General features: G+C 39.5%; 1 long non-coding RNA gene across 3 annotated transcripts in view; it reads left to right on the plus strand.

The window, feature by feature from the left end:
• Positions 1–11,513, plus strand: part of LOC137223713 (uncharacterized) — a 16,203-nt gene extending 4,690 nt beyond the window's left edge. Inside the window, exon 3 of one of the 3 annotated variants that reach the window (XR_010943016.1) lies at positions 11,319–11,513. This is a non-coding gene — a long non-coding RNA (uncharacterized lncRNA). Of the gene's footprint in view, positions 1–146; positions 2,959–11,318 lie in introns of those variants that run through there. The other 2 variants (XR_010943015.1, XR_010943017.1) reach the window with 2 other exon arrangements.
• The last annotated feature ends 5,297 nt before the right edge of the window (positions 11,514–16,810 follow it).

Below are 16,810 nucleotides of genomic sequence, written 5' to 3' on the forward strand. Positions count from 1 at the left end.
CTGACTTACTTCGCTCAGTATGACAACCTCTAGGTCCATCTGTGTTCCTGCAAATGTCATTGTTTTGTTCTTTTTTTTTTTTTTTTTTTTTTTTTTGCGGTACACGGGCCTCTCACTGTTGTGGCCTCTCCCTTTGCGGCGCACAGGCTCAGCGGCCATGGCTCACGGGCCCAGCCACTCCGCGGCATGTGGGATCTTCCCGGACCGAGGCACGAACCCACGTCCGTTGCATTGGCAGACCGATTCTCAACCACTGCGCCACCAGGGAAGCCCGTGATGATCGTCTTTAATCTATTTCCTAGAGCTAATCATGGTTCAAGAATCTTGGAAGGCTACAGCAGCAGCCATTGAGCAACAGTGCAGGAAACACAACAACCTTAGGGTATTTCGAGAAGAGAGGCATTTAATATAGGGAGTTAGTTAACCATTAACATTTTGGTGTATTTCCATTAACATTTTGGTGTATCTCCTTAAGGTCTTCTGTGTTTGTAACAATAGTGAAATAATGCAGTACATAATTTTACGTCTTGTTTTATTATTCGCTTAACATTATATCATGAGCAAATTTCCTGTGTAAAACTTAAAAATATTACTTTTAGTAGTTGCTTGATGTTCCGTTCTATAGATCTATTAAATTAATTTTTCCTAAACATTTAGATTGTTCGTTTTTCCCTTTTTTTTTTTTGGCTTTTAATTAATACTAAAATAACATCTTTAAACCAAAAATTGTACCCAAATCTCCTTAGGATTTCCCCTTAGATCGCTAGAAGTGTAATTTCTGGGTCAATGGATATGAAAGTTTTATGTCTTTTGCCAAATAGCTTTCCAGAATAGAAAAGATTCCATTCTAGAACATCTGGAAATTTTAAAAATCGTTTAGTTCAGTGTTTGCTGTCATGCATATCAATCACAATGCCATATTTGGCTGAATGACGGTGTCTTCTTACAGGTCAATGTTTGGACACAAGCCTTTTAAATTATAGGTTTTGAGAGGGTGACTTTGAGTGAACCATGCTGAAAACAATGGACGTTTTTCTTACTCTTCTTACTCATATCATTTCAAACCTTCCACCCCATTTCCATGCCTCCACCTATGCCGGTAACCCATCCTTCCATGTTTTTCCTCAAGCTCACGTAATCAGATACATATTTATGCAGACACATGCACGTGCACGTGTGCACACACAATCTTGTAATTTTACAGAAATGCTATCTCATTATATTCACTGCCACATAAAAGAAAGAAAAAAGAAAGCAGTGCCTCTGGTGGTGAGTTCAGCAGGGTTTTCTGGGAATCATTACTGGAGGTCCAGCTTAGAGCCAACTGTCTTAGTTCTTTCAATAATAACTTCTGGTATTAAGTTTCTAATTAAAGCAGCTAGAATGGTGCCTCTTTTCTTCACATGAATCCTGGCCTTATTCAAATACTCTCCTGCCAAATCCCATGATTAATATATGTCACTGCTCTTTAAAATTCTTGCCAGTATGATGGGTATTAGTGATATCTTGGTATTGCTTAATTTTGGATATGAGTCTAAGCATTTTTTTTCTTTCTTTATCTTTGCCATTTGTGTGAATTGCCTATTCATATCCTTTGCCATTTTTCTTTTGGGTTGTTTAACTTTTTCTTATCCATCTTGAAGAGCTCTTAATAATATATTAAATTCTAAGTCTTTGTCTTTATCAACAGTAATATCCACCCTCAATGTATTGCTTTTTAAATTGACTTTGTTTCCTAGATATAGTCAGGTCATTTGATGTACAGTAGTACATTCCTAACCCTTTCTAAATACTTCCTGATCACAGGGGCTGGAAAGAGAAAAACACATTTCACAGACTCCCTTGCAGCTAGGAATGTGATGTGAATTAGATTGCACCAATGAGACATACTCATGCAAGGTCTGGAAGATAGAAGTGCTATTTTTGCTGGAAAGCAAGTTGGAGAGACATGAATATTTGTGGCCTTACTTAGCATTCTGTTGTCTGATCACCAGCTTCCTGATCATGAGAGTTGAGGAGGCAGTAGTGGTAGCAGCAACAAATTTCTCACATCTGGATTGTAACTCTGTTAATGTGCCCTTGAAATCAGTCATACGGTGGCAGCCACCTTACGCTCACTGGTTCTCCTGGCCCTCTCAATACTTTTATAAACAACTAATTCCCTATATTAAATGCCTCTCTTCTTGAAATACCCTGAGGTTGTTGTGTTTCCTGCACTGTTTCCTGACTGATACACTTTAAGATATCTTTTACCTTGAGAAGTTTAAAATTTTTATGTAGTCAATATGTCTACTACTTTTATTTTATGAAAGTTTATGAGATTCCTGACTTGGTTAAGAAACATCCATGACCCTAGATTACATGGAGTCTCCTGGATTATCATTTAAGATTTTTATGATTTAATTTTTATAATTAAGTTTTTCTATCTTATTCTATAAGATAAGGGTTGAGATTTACTTTTTAAGGTGGTGTCATGGACTGAACTGTGTCCACCTCAAAGGCATATATTGAAGCTCTAAGCCCCACATGTGACTGCATTTAGAAATAGGGCCTTTAAGGAGGTAGTTAAGATTAAATCAGGTCACAATGTGGGTCCTAATCCAATATAACTGGTGTCCTTATAAGAAGAGGAAAAAATACCAGAGATTTGTGTATACAGAGAAAAGGCCATGTGAGGACACAGGAAGATGGCCATCTTCAAGCCAAGGAGAGACCTTAAGAGAAATCAAAGCTGCCGCCACCTGGGTCTTGGACTTCCAGCCCCCAGAACTGTGAAAAGATAAACTTCTGTTGTTTAAGCTGCTTGGTATTTTGTTATGGAAGCCTTAGCAAACTAGTATAGGTGGATAGACAATTGTATCAACATTATTTATTACTTAATCAGCTTTCCCTCATTGAACTGAAATACCATTGTATCATGTATAACTTTATATATATATAAAGGGGTCAATTTATGGATTCTCTAGTCTGTTCTTCTCTTCTGTTTATTACTATGTCTATACAACACTGATTAGATTATACTGGTTTTATGGTATGTTTTGATGTTTGATAAGGCAACTCCCCACTCTGTTCTTCTTTCTTCCCCCATGGGTTACTCCTTGAAAAATATCATGATACATGTATACAGTTGGAAAAACCAAATAGTACCATAAAGCTTATAACTGAAAAAGGAGTCTCTCTTTGGCCCTTAGTGGCATGCTTGTGAATGTTTAGCAACTGACTGACTGGAAAAAGAAAAAAAAGCTTTGATGTATAGTGTTTTCTGTTCCAGTGATATAAATACTCCCACCATGACTGATTTCAAGGTCCCACTGTGATACCACTGAATAGGGAATTGGGAAGAGATGTGCCCAGCTGGCTTCTCAAGCCAGAATTAAGTCAGCTCTAGCACACCACAGCCCACTCCTGAATTCCTCTTCTGAAACTCTTTCTGGCTTACATCCATACCTTTAAACAGTGTGCTTCCATTACTATTTCCAGGGTATACATTTTAGGCGTTATCTATTGATATTCTATGATGGATGATGGGATACCATCAAATACTTTTCTATCCCCATGCTCTCACGTCCTCTCCCAGTAAAGTTCTATCACAATTTTTGTTTAAGTGAATAGTCAGTGTTTATTTTATTATAATTACCTATTTATATGCCTAATTACATGCTGAGTTACAATGTGATTATCATGACTACATCCTACTTGGTGAGGCAAGTAACTTACCATGATAAAATTTCCCTTATTATACATTTTTTATTTTTTTATTTTTTATTTCTTATTTATTTATTTATTTTGCGGTACACGGGCCTCTCACTGTTGTGGCCTCTCACTGTTGTGGCCTCTCACTGTTGTGGCCTCTCCTGTTGCGGAGCACAGGCTCTGGACGCGCAGGCTCGGCGGCCATGGCTCACGGGCCCAGCCGCTCCGCGGCATGTGGGATCTTCCCGGACCGGGACAGGAACCCACGTCCCCTGCCTCGGCAGGCGGACTGTCAACCACTGCGCCACCAGGGAAGCCCTATACATTTTTTAAAGCTCCTTTTTCCTGATGGCTAAGTTCCTCAAGTCCCTAACCTGCTTCTCCCAAACTTTCCAAGAGTAAAACCTGTGGTAAAGCTGGGAGCTTGATAGGCTGTCATTCAGTGAGAATGAGGACTCACCTGCTTGCTGCTGCTGCCACTTGAGGTTATGAGGAGAACCATTTGTTTCTATCATTATTCTGGGTAGAAAAAATAAAAAAAATTATTTCACGTGAAAAGTGACAGCACCTCCAACACGCGGCTGTGGGATGTAAATTTGTATTGCTAGTGCAGTCAGGGGGAACCCCAAACTCAGAACTGACGTTATGCGGCTCACAGTTTGCAAAGGACTCCAGGCGTGTGGCCAAGCCTCTGTAGAGGAAAGCACCTCCCACTGGGCTCAGGGTTTCCCCCAGATCAAGTGCAATAAAATAGAGGCTCACAATAAAACATCACCCAGCACAAAAACTGACTCCTCAGAACGAGAGGCAGCAAAAATGCTAACAAAAAAATAGACTTCCCAGAATTTAAGATATTGGCATTATTAGCTACAGAACATACATGATGCATAAACATTTAAAGATAAAAGATGAAGTGAAAATTGAGAAAGGAAGAGAAAGTTTTAAAAATTAAACTCTGTTCGAGGAAGAATCAAATAGAACTTCCAGAAATTAAAAACTATATATATATATATATGTATACATATAACCATTGAAATTACGCCCATCCTCTTTGAAGACTTCCTTCTCCTTCTTTATCTAATGCAATTGGTATCTTCCCCAAGGCACTGCCCTACAGCCTTCTCCAGAGCTGGCTGTTGTTTCTCCCATACCTCTCCCATGTGTCTGAGTATCACTGCCACTCTTTCTCCCTCTTCCCCAGATTTTACCACCTGCTACCGTTTGCGGTTGGTATCTTCTACTGATTCATAGGTTTCCCCCCTTCATTTAAAAACTATTTTAGCTCCTGCTTCCTTGATACTCTCTCCAGCACTACTCCTATCTTAATTCATGGCATGTCAGTATCCATGCAGGCAATACTTCCAGTATCCTCACCTCTTAGTGTTTATTTCTTTCAGTTGCTGAGTTGCATTTCATTGTACGTATATAGCATCATTTGTTTATCCACTTACCTGCCAGTGGATCTTTGGTTTTTTTCCAGTTTTTCACCCATTGTAAATAAAGCTGCTATGGACATTCATGTTGGTCTTCACAGTCAGATACAGTGACAAACAGACTCAGAGGTCGTCCACAGATTCCAGCAGGCCCTTGCTCTCCTTTGCTCTGCTTACGGCTGTTTTTTTTTTTTTTTTTTTTAATTGAAGTATAGTTAATCTACAATGTCATGTTAGTTTAGAGTGGACAGCAAAGTGATTCACATATATACCTAAACCTATCTATCTATCCATTCTTTCTTTTTCAGATACTTTTCCATTATAGGTTATTACAAGATATTGAATATGGTTCCCTGTGCTATATAGTAGGTCCTTGTTTTTTACCTGTTTTACATATAGCAGTGTGTATCTGTTTAATCCCAAACTCCTTATTTATCCCCACTATCCTCTTTGGTAACCATAAGTTTGTTTTCTGTGTCTGTGAATCTATTAGTGTTTTGTAAGTAAGTTCATTTGTATGCCTCTAGCTCTTTCAGAGCTAGTCCTGCTAGCTGGCAGTAGCCCCCAGACCCACCGCAAATGCTTGGTGGTGGACTCACAGCAGGGATAGCTACATAAAGACAGCAGCTTCCCACAGACCTGTCCACAAGCTCCTTCTTTATGATCCCATTGCAATAGCCGGCCATGTTTAGCTTCTCAAGAATTACAGACTTGTCTACTTACACCAGGGCACAGAGCAACTGCTTGTGCCTTTTTCTCTAATCCACTAACTCCACCTTTTAGACTCTCTCCCCAATCATTAAGATCTAAATCCTATAATAAATCCCCTATTCCATAACACCTACAGTGGCTTTGCTTCCCTGACCAATATATGCCCCCAAAGCTGAAATAAACCTTATTTCTTTGGTGTTCATTTCCTTTTCCTTCTTCTTCTTCTTTTTTAAAATGAGAATGTTTTTAGCAGCTTGATTTGTGATAGCCTCAAACTGAAAATAGCTCAAGCATCCATCAGTAGTAGGAAGGGCAAATAATGTATATTTTATTCATAGAACGAGATGCTACTTAGCAACAAAAAGAATTACTAATATCCTCAGCAACATGGATAAATCTAGCAGACAAATGCCGAGTGAAAGAAGCCAAACAACAAAGAGAACATACTGTATGATTCTACCTATATGAGGTTCAAAATAGAGAAAAGTGATTTATGGTGACGGAAGTTGGGACAGAATGTTCTTGGAATACCCTTTGAAAAGGGCTATGGACTGGGAAGGGACATGAAGATCTTTTCTAGTGAATGAAATGTTCTATATTGTGGTCTGGGTGATGTTCACAAGGATATATACATATGTTAAAATTTTAGCAAGTTGTTCAATGTTGATTAGTGTACTTTGTCTTTGTATATATGTGGAGAGAGGGAGAGACAGAAAGGGTAGTCTCCTAGTCTCTTGTCTGGACTCAAGCTCGTTTTTAAAAAAAAATTTTAGGGGACTTCCCTGGTGGCGCAGTGGTTAAGAATCCATCTGCCAATGCAGGGAACAATCAGGGACCAGGGTTCAATCCCTGGTCCGGGAAGATCCCACATGCTGTGGAACAACTAAGCCCATGAGCCACAACTACTGAGCCTGCACACCACAACTACTGAAGCCTGTGCACTCTAGGGCCTGTGCTCTGCAACAAGAGAAGCCACCGCAATGAGAAGCCCGTGCACCGCAACGAGGAGCAGCCCCTGGTCGCTGCAATTAGAGAAAAGCCCGCGCACAGCAACGAAGACCCAACACAGCCAAAAAAAAAGGCAAATTTTTAATTTGAAATGATTATAGATCCACAGGAAGTTGCACAGATAGTACAGAGAGGTCTCTTGTACCGTTTACTAGTTTCCCTCATTGGTTACATCCTATGGTGTTCATTTCTTCAGAATCATTTCCATCATCATCATTTGGCTGCCCACTACCAGTGGATTTGGAACAGCAGTGTCATTTCCTGACAAAGAAGTCCAGAAAAGCTTGTTTCATCATTTATCAATAATGGTTAACATTTTTTAAAATACAGATTTTAATTCCCTAATTTAGTTAATAACAAATAAGTTAAAAAACAACCTTGATTAAAAATTAAAATGATTATAAAAATAATGAATTATAAAAGTAAGTAAATGCTTACATTTTATCGGATTTTTATACACATTTGTGTTACCCTTGACAACCTAGCCTCAAAATGTCACATATTGTCATATGGTTCTACTGCGCATGCCTAATACTCGGCTCCCTCACATGTGGCGGAAATCTGACAGCTCCTGACAGGTCTAGACCATGCTCACTGAGATACGTCCACAAGTCACACACCTAGAGGTAGCAGCAACGTCAAATTGCTATAAAGTTTCTTAGCGCTTACTCAATTTCTCCACTGGTAACAAAGAATATGCAGACAGAGCTGGTCAGTAGACTGATGTAGAACATTGTTAGTTCTGGTGTCAGAGGGAAAAAAAAGGCTCCTGGCGGGTTGTGCGAAGTCAATTAAATGCATGGCTGAAGTGACAGGCAAAGCTGTGGTCACTGTTCTAGCTCCAAGCTCCCTCTGTTTTTGGAACTTTCTTTCTTTTGAGGATGGCCATTTTAAAGTGCTCTTTTTATGTTTATCCACCATATCTATGTCTTTGTATTTTGGAGTGGGGTCTGCATTAGCTCGGTAGTCAGATTGCCTGGGCTCTAATCCTAGCTCTACTAGATTGTAGCTGCATGACTCAGGGCAAGTTACTGCATCCCTCTGGGTCTCTGTTTCCTCACCTTTAAAATGGGAGAGAAAAATAAGAAAGTTATGGTAGAGATTAAATGTGTAAAGCACTTGGAACAGGGTATGGGACATAAGTATCAATGAATACATTTTTGTTATTAATGTTATCAGAAGTACTACCCTTAGATACGTTATGTCAAGCCCTTGGAAAATTATTATCCAAGTGTTAACTTTTTAAAATCTAATTTGAAGGAAAAAGCTGAGAATGTCTCTTCTGTACTAGATTGGGTTTTGCCTTTTCCAGGAGCCAATGAATACTGTTGGTTTAATGAGGGGTGGTGGGCGGAGCTGTGGGAAACTAAGAACTAAGGACTTTTGGGAATAAGATTACATAGGTTTAATATTCCCAGCTATCTTCAGAATATCAATGTTTGATAATTTTGGATACACTCATCTTTATTGACTTTGTTAATTTTTTTGTAACACATGATTTAGTAAAATATTAATTTAGACACAAACAAAATAATAAGGTGTAAGAAGGGATGACTGACCTCCGTAATCAGATTGGGCTAACATGAAAATGGAAAGATTTTTGCTGTTGTATCTATCAAGGTAAAATATGTGAACATCAAAGCTAAGAGATGCCTTTTGTTGTGGTGTGGTAAGCTTGGTTCCACTCTCCGAGAAATAATAACTATCATTTACCCAATAGCTTCCAAAGTCAAAGACAATCCTTCCTTTAATAGGGTTTTCCCATGCAGTCGCTAGATGTGTTCCTGATAATATCAGAGCTCTGATCTACATACTGTGTTTCTTTTCTGTGTTTTAAGAAGTTGGCACTCATATTCCCTTTGGTTTCCTTGTTGTATCTGTAGCAGTTAATTCTCTTTACTCTAAAATGATAAAAAAAAAAACTGCCCCCAAGTACTTAGTGTGTTTTTCTGGTGATATAATAAATCAATGAAGTATCTATGACTTGTACCAAGGTTTTCATTTGGTCACTATTCATTTTGCTTGGGTACTTTTCATTTTTCAATGCGGTAGAGCCTATTTAAATACATTCATTACTTTTTAGTCTCTAGCACAGCATAAAACTCTAGCTATTTAATGGGAAGTGGGTCAAAAGAGTTATTCTTTTAAATTATCTATCTATCTATCTATCTATCTATATCTATCTATGTATCTATCTATCTACTAAGGAAAGAATTTGCAATAAAGGTTTAGGGAAATCCTCATGGTGATTTTTGAACTGGAAATTGTAGAAAATGTGTCCAGTTTCCTCATTACTTTTAATTCCCCGTAACTACCAAATGCCTCCTGAAATCTTCCCTCTCTCATCTTCAGGGAGGCTTCGCAGAGTAATTAGGGGCAGACAGAGCCGCCCTATCATATTCCAAGTTCCTACAAAAGCATTGGTCTCTTTGGAGCTGCCTTCTTTCTCCATGGATATTGTGTCTAATACTATTATAGGTTTAAAATACATCTTCATGTCCCGAAGAGTGATTCTCCCAACTATCTCAGAGTTATCTTGGCTCTTCTCAAACATTTATTGTTCCATATAAATATTATTATCAGTTTTTCAAATTCCCCAGAAAATCTAACAGGAAATTGGATTGGGATTGCAGTGAATGTATAGCTTAATGTGGGAGAATTGAAATATTTGGAACAATTGTATAATTGATGATTTGGCAAAAGTTGCCCATAAAAACCATTTGAACATGCTGTCTTTTGGGGAGAGGAAGAAATTTTTTAAATTTCTTTAATATTTATTGGTTCTGGTGGATTTTTTTTTTTTTTTGCCATCCAGCATCTGAAATACCTTCCTTTTGGGGAACTCCCTATTGTTTGAATCTTGGCTAAAGGCAGGACCTGTATTCCATTGTAAGAGTTGAAACAATCAGATATACACTTTCCTCTGCCCTCTAGCATCTAGGACCTGGGAATGTGTTTTTGGCTCAGCTCGGGGACCATCGTGCCCAGGATTTTAAGTCTGGAGCCAATGAAAAGAGAATCAAGGACATTCTAGAGAGGGTTTTTTTTTTGTTTTTTTGTTTGTTTGCACGTGGCAATGGTATGAGAAATAGCATCGAATGTTTAGGAACAACAGTGCCTAGTGGTATCATGGTGTCCTTTCCAATTATGGCATGATTTACCTTTGGATCCTTTTTTAAAAAAATTCATTGCTGCATTCAGTGAACTAATATCTCATTTTGGCTATTTGTAGGTATGTTCATAAGAGATATTGGCTGGTAACTTTCCTTGCACTATCCTTTTTTTCATTTTTTATTTTAACAAAGCTAAATTATTTTCTGTTGTTTGAACATAGGAACCATGACTAACAAAGTATTCTCTTCAGATCTTCTTTTTCACACTGAATAAATTTTAGTATTCATATTTTTCTAGAAAATTATTCCACTCTGGGAGGAGACGAGGGTGTCCAGGTGGAGGACTGTCCTTATGACTGTATGATTCAAGAGTGGTGGTCACACACAGGATTAATACAGCGGGAGTGTCCCCACGCTCTGTGTTCCCTTCTCCTACCCTGGTCTAGCTTTGTTGCCTCAACTTCTCCCCTGCCCCACATTGAGGAGAGTCGTGTCTTGATTTGTTGATTTCTGGGTCTTTGGGATTCTACATGGAGAGAGTGCGTATGGGTGACAGGGCAGGAGAGGAGGGAGGAAAGACAAAAGAGAATGAAGCTTCCAAGAAAGAGGAGAGCATCAAGATTCTGAAGCAGTGTCAGCATGTGAGCAAACAAAATCCCTTAATGACAAGGAAGTGTTGCTGTGGGATATGACTCAGACTCTGTTACTGATCTTTGAAAATACAATCAATGACTAGAGTTACTTTTTAACTATTTCTGGTCTTCAGACATTTTCCTTCGAATGTGCTTAATGTTTAATTTAACAATATGAGCCCCACCTTACATCCAGGTTACAATTGGATAACCACCCCCTTTATTTGTTCGGGTCATGGACTCTTATCTCTGACTAGTTGATTCTTCTCACCCGGGGGGAGCTGCCCAGTATTAGGGGGTAGGGAAGCACCTTTAAGGAGCCGAGAGTAGACTGGCTCCTCCTTACTTGGCTGGAACTTTTTAATTTTTATTTGGATGAACTTTCCAGTGAGGCTCAAGAATTCTAACTACTGTAGTTGACTATTGTTGAGTAATTCTTGAAATGTATTTTATCAGTGTCATGGGAATTTTCAGAACTTATATTTCATTGTTTTTTTATTTATGTATATGTAGCATTAATTCCTAATTATCCCCAGTATCCTTTTCCCTTTTTGCCTTAATAATAAAATTCCCAATGTCTTAGCTCTCCAGAATAAGGACCACATTGCCCAGCCTCTGTTGCAGCTAGGTGTGGCAAAGGAATTTGAGTGGAAGTTAATATTGTCCTTCTAGGAAATGTCTTTAAAAGGAGAGCACACCCTTCTACAGGCCTTCCTGTCTTTCTGCAGGTTGAAGTGTGGCACAGTGATTGGAGCCAAACAGCCGACTTGGACCATGAGGCACAGAGCCTCCCATTTAGGATGGTGGATAAATGGGATAGACATCTGGATCCTTGATGATTGTGGAGCCACCCTATCAGGCTGGCCTGCCGCACTATGGGCTGCATACATGTGTCAAAAGAGAAATACATTTCTGTCTTTTAAGCTACTGTTATTTGGGTCTTTCGTCACACACAGCCAAAGCTAATCTGAAATGATACATGTACCAGATATGTAACCATATATTGTTTGATGTGTCAAAAAATTACTCTCTAATTTTGTTTTTAATGCACATTCTTTAATCACTGGGAACCCAAAAAAACATGGCATCATAGTTATAGACTAGATAGCTACTTAAGAGTATAAGCTGCAAAGGAGCCAAGGTTATTATCATTAACACTGATGGTGGTCTAAGCAGCAGGAGAGTCCATTCTTCTTCTTTTTTTTTTTTTAATTTATTTTTATTTTTTATACTTGGTTGCGTTGGGTCTTCATTGCTGCGCGCAGGCTTTCTCTAGTTGCGATGAGCAGGGGCTACTCTTTGTTGCAGTGCGCAGGCTACTCATTGCGGTGGCTTTTCTTGTCGCGGAGCACGGGCTCTAGGCATTTCAGTAGTTGTGGCACGCGGGCTCTAGTAGTTGTGACTCGCGGACTGTAGAGCACAGGCTCAGTAGTTGTGGCACATGGGCTTAGTTGCTCCACGGCATGTGGGGTCTTCCTGGACCAGGGCTTGAACCCATGTCCCCTGCGTTGGCAGGTGGATTCTTAACTACTGCGCCACCAGGGAAGCCCCAGAGGGTCCATTCTTCTAACAGAAACTTAATTTTGTTCAGGTACCTACTCACTCCTGTTCAACACAACCTGGGATAAGCAAACTTCACCCCCACTCTAGGGAAGGTCTGGGGAACTAAGTATTATGCCACATCTCTGCTCAGAATCTCTGCTCAGAATTTGGATCATCCAAAGTGGGTTCTATCTCTGGCCTTTCAGTGAAGGGAGCCAATCAACTTCCCTGTTATTGAGGGAAGATAAAATTGGGTTTTCTATGACTTGCAGTTAAAAGCATTTTTGTTGCTGTTGTTTCTTAATTGTAAATTTTTTTAACCTTTTTTTAAAATTAATTTTTATTGGAGTATAGTTGCTGTACAATGTTGTGTTAGTTTCTATTGTACAGCAAAGTGAATCAGCTATATGTATACATATATCCCCTTTTCTGGGGATTTCCTTCCATTTAGGTCACCACAAAGCATGGAGTAGAGTTCTCTGAGCTATACAGTATGTTCTCATTAGTTATCTATTTTATACATAGTATCAACAGTGTACATATGTCAATCCCAATCTCCCAATTCATCCCACCCACCACTTTCCCCACTTGGTATCCATACGTTTGTTCTCTACATCTGTGTCTCTATTTCTTCCCTGCAAACCGGTTCATCTGTACCATTACTCAGATTCCACATATCTGTGTTAATATACAGTATTTTTCTCTTTCTGACTTACTTCACGCTATATGACAGCCTCTAGTCCATTCATTTGTCTCTACAAATGACCCAATTTTGTTCCTTTTTATGGCCGAGTAATATTCCATTGTATATATGTACTACATCCTCTTTATCCATTCCTCTGTTGATGGACATTTATGTTGCTTCCATGTCCTGGCTATTGGAAATAGTGCTGCACTGAACATTGGGGTGCATGTATCTTTTTGAATTATGGTTTTCTCTGCTTATATGCCCAATAGAGGGATTCATGGGTCATATGGTAGCTCTATTTTTAGTTTTTTAAGGAACCTCCATACTGTTCTCCACAGTGGCTGTGTCAGTTTACATTCCCACCAACAGTGCAAGAGGGTTCCCTTTTCTCCACACCCTCTCCATTATTTATTGTTTGTAGATTTTTTGATTACGGCCATTCTTACCGGTGTGAGGTGATATCTCATTGTACTTTTGACTTGCATTTTTCTAATAATTAGTGATGTTGAGCAGCTTTTCATGTGCTTCTTGGCCATCTGTTTGTCTTCTTTGGAGAAATGTCTATTTAGGTCTTCTGCCCATTTTCTGATTGGGTTGTTTGTTTTTTTGATATTGAGCTGCATGAGCTGTTTGTATATCTTGAAGATTAATCCTTTGTCAGTTGTTTCATTTGCAAATATTTTCTCCCATTCTGAGGGTTGTCTTTTCATCTAGTTTATGGTTTCCTTTGCTGTGCAAAAAGCATTTTAAAGTAATATGGCCACACGGTGGGAATAAACCCTCAGCTGGAGGAGAGTACTTGGTTCTATTCCAAGCCTTGCCACCAATTAGCTGTGTGACCATAAGCAAGTCACTTCACCTCTCTGAAACTCAACTTCCTCATCTGAAAAGGTGAGGCTTTTGGACTAGTTCAGTGGTCCTCAATCATGGGTGGCTCTGCTCCCATGAGATATTTGGGGAAATGTGGGGCATTTTTCATTATCACAATAAATGTAGAGACACTGCTGACATTGAGTGGGCAGGGAACAGGGATGCCAAATATCTACAATGCTTGGGATGATCCAATACAATGAAAATTTGTCTCACCCAAAATGCCTCTTGAGATACTGTGCTAGATACTCCTCTTATCTCTTACTTCTCTTCTGACTCTGGGTCATTTATTCCTTTCTCTTGATTTCTGCTTTCCTATTCTTTGCCATCCGCTGGTCTCCCTTGGACTGCCTAGACAGAGACTTTACATCCGTGTTTCTCAGTTTTGGTCCCAAGGACAACATGCATCAGAATCACCTTGGGGAACTGCTAAAAATTCAGTTTCATGGGCCCAACCTATGCCCTACTGAATCAGCATCAAGATCCCCAGGTGACTCGTATGCAGTCTATAACTTGCTTTACATGTGTCTCCACGTCACCAGGCCACAAAATGCCAACAATATAGAAGTTTTCTTAAAAAACTTGAAAATCTTTAAAGTCACTTATAAGGTTTAAAAAAATAAGGTTATCACCCATCTTGGTATTTGAGTTCTTTGCATAAGTTATTTCACTAACCCTCACAGAAACCTAGTAAAAGAAGTCTCCTATTCCCATTTTACAGGTTAAGGAAAGGGCTTCCTTATCATTACAAGTTAGCAAATGCAGGCGCTGGGACTTCAGCCCAGATATGCTTGACCCCAAAGCCTGAATCGCTCCATTATGCTATATAGTCTCATGGTGTTCTCTGTCTTTGTGACACTGGCTACCAAGTAGACACACCAGACAAATGCCTGGCTGCTACTTGCAACGATGCTCTGTTCACACCAGTGATGTACATCTACAATACATGTGACAGATGTGTGATTTGATTTATTGTTAACAAAGAAACATCCAGGTCATAAAATAGTAAGTGTATATAGTATGATCCAATTTGCTAGCTATATTCCAAATGTTAACAGTAGGAGGCATTGCAGAATATATTTTTAAAATGTGATTATATTACACAGTGTGGCATAGATGGCTGGCTAACCCTTCCTTAGCTCAGAGTTATTACTTGGACACAGCTGCCCAATGAAGGATTACATATCCCAGCCTCCTTTGCATCCAGATCAGGACATATGGCTAATTCTCACCAATGGGATGTGAACAGAAGTGCTGTGTCACTTCTGGGTTGGGTTTTAAGTAATGGGCTGTGCCTTTTTTTTGCTCCCCTCTTCCATCTGTCAGCCAGGTGCAGAGGACTCCAAGGAAACGGGGGCTATTTGACTTGGAAGGTGCCCAGATCCCTGAATGACCGTGGGGAAGAACACCTACTGTCACATGAGCAAGAAACAAGCTTCTGTTGTGCTGTCTTGTGGAAATTTGGGGGTTGTTATAGCACCCTACCTAATACAAGCTATACAGACTGATTAATAATTATAATCTTTATTTTCTTCTTTTTATAAATGTGTGATTTAAAAAAATAACAATAACATTTACGGGCTTCAATGCTCTAGTTATAGCAATGAGCATCCTCACTGGTTTTTAACTCTCAAGACTCCCATCATCTAAAATATATTGGAGAGATCCACAGAAGAAGGAGTAAAAAGCTGGCAGGGTGACCAGCTGCCTCTTTCCTTTTACATAGAATCAGACCATATATAGAAAGTCATTTAAACATCCTTGAGTTCAACATCCAAAGGGACAAAGAGGTGTCAAGGATTCTGAATCAACTACCAAAAATTTGTTTTTCGTTGCACTGAGTGGCACCTTATACACAATAAGTATGTATAAACACGGGACAACAGTTTGCAAAGTGCTCTTAAGTCATAAAGAAGAATGGATAAAAGATTTGCCTATCCTTTAACATTAGACCTTGTATAAATAAAGGAAGCTGGGCTTCCCTGGTGGGGCAGTGGTTGAGAGTCCGCCTGCCGATGCAGGGGACACGAGTTCGTGCCCCGGTCCAGGAAGATCCCACATGCCGCGGAGCGGCTGGGCCCGTGAGCCATGGCCGCTGAGCCTGCGCGTCCGGAGCCTGTGCTCCGCAGCGGGAGAGGCCGCAACAGTGAGAGGCCCGCGTACCGCAAAAAAAATAAATAAATAAAGGAAGCTGAGTTTAATACCTAACTGACTGCAAAGAATCACAGGTTTTTGAAAAGTTGGGCAGCGCCTTGGATTTAATTTCCAGTCAGTTATGCTGCAGCGTCTTATCCAACAGCTCATATGAATTGCAGTAACATAATCCAAAGGCAATTACAAACAAAGCTGGCTTAACCATGAGGTTTGACAAGAACCATGAAGAGTACACACTGGAAGCATTTTAATAGGTTTAAGATTTCATGAAACATTAAAAAGAAGATGAAGGAAAGGTTTGGAATTGCTTGAGGTAACAGAAGACATCAAACTAGTTTAACTGTTTAGAATGAGAATTAACGCACGAAATGAAAATTTTGTGAGAGGGTTTAGCTCTAAATATAAGAGAATATTTATTTTCATGGACAGTATCAAGGTAAAATGGCAATGACATTTGGTTTCTCGTAGTTCCGTGATTACTGTGTTCTCTCCCTTAGTATCTGTATGGGGATGGAAACAGACCTTTGTGGACAGAGACTTGATTTTAAATGGATCCTTCACACTGCCTGGCTATGTCTACATGAACCAGAATATCTAGATCAGGAGTATAAAGCTTTAAAAATGCCAAATGATGCCAAGGTTTCTGATGTTTCCAAAGATCCAAGCGTTTGTACAGATGTTTCCAAATATGTAGATGCTGATGTCGACAGTTTAGTTGACAAAATTCAGATACGTGCTGGGACTTTTTATTTTTAGCACAGCTATTTTTAGCACAAGCGTCTATCAATGTTTAGTAATGGATGATAGGGTAACTGCTTCAAATTCTTGACCCCAGGAAAAGCCCAGGTATTCAGGGAGGCATTTGGAAATGTGCCCATCCCTCCAGGCTTCTTTGGGTACCCCTACCCCTGTCCCTTGAAACCTAATAAGTCCTCTAAACATTCCTGAGTTATTCCAGAGAGGTGA

The sequence above is a fragment of the Pseudorca crassidens genome, chromosome 4 (genome assembly GCF_039906515.1).
Source record: "Pseudorca crassidens isolate mPseCra1 chromosome 4, mPseCra1.hap1, whole genome shotgun sequence".
NCBI classification, from domain to species: Eukaryota; Metazoa; Chordata; class Mammalia; order Artiodactyla; family Delphinidae; genus Pseudorca; species Pseudorca crassidens.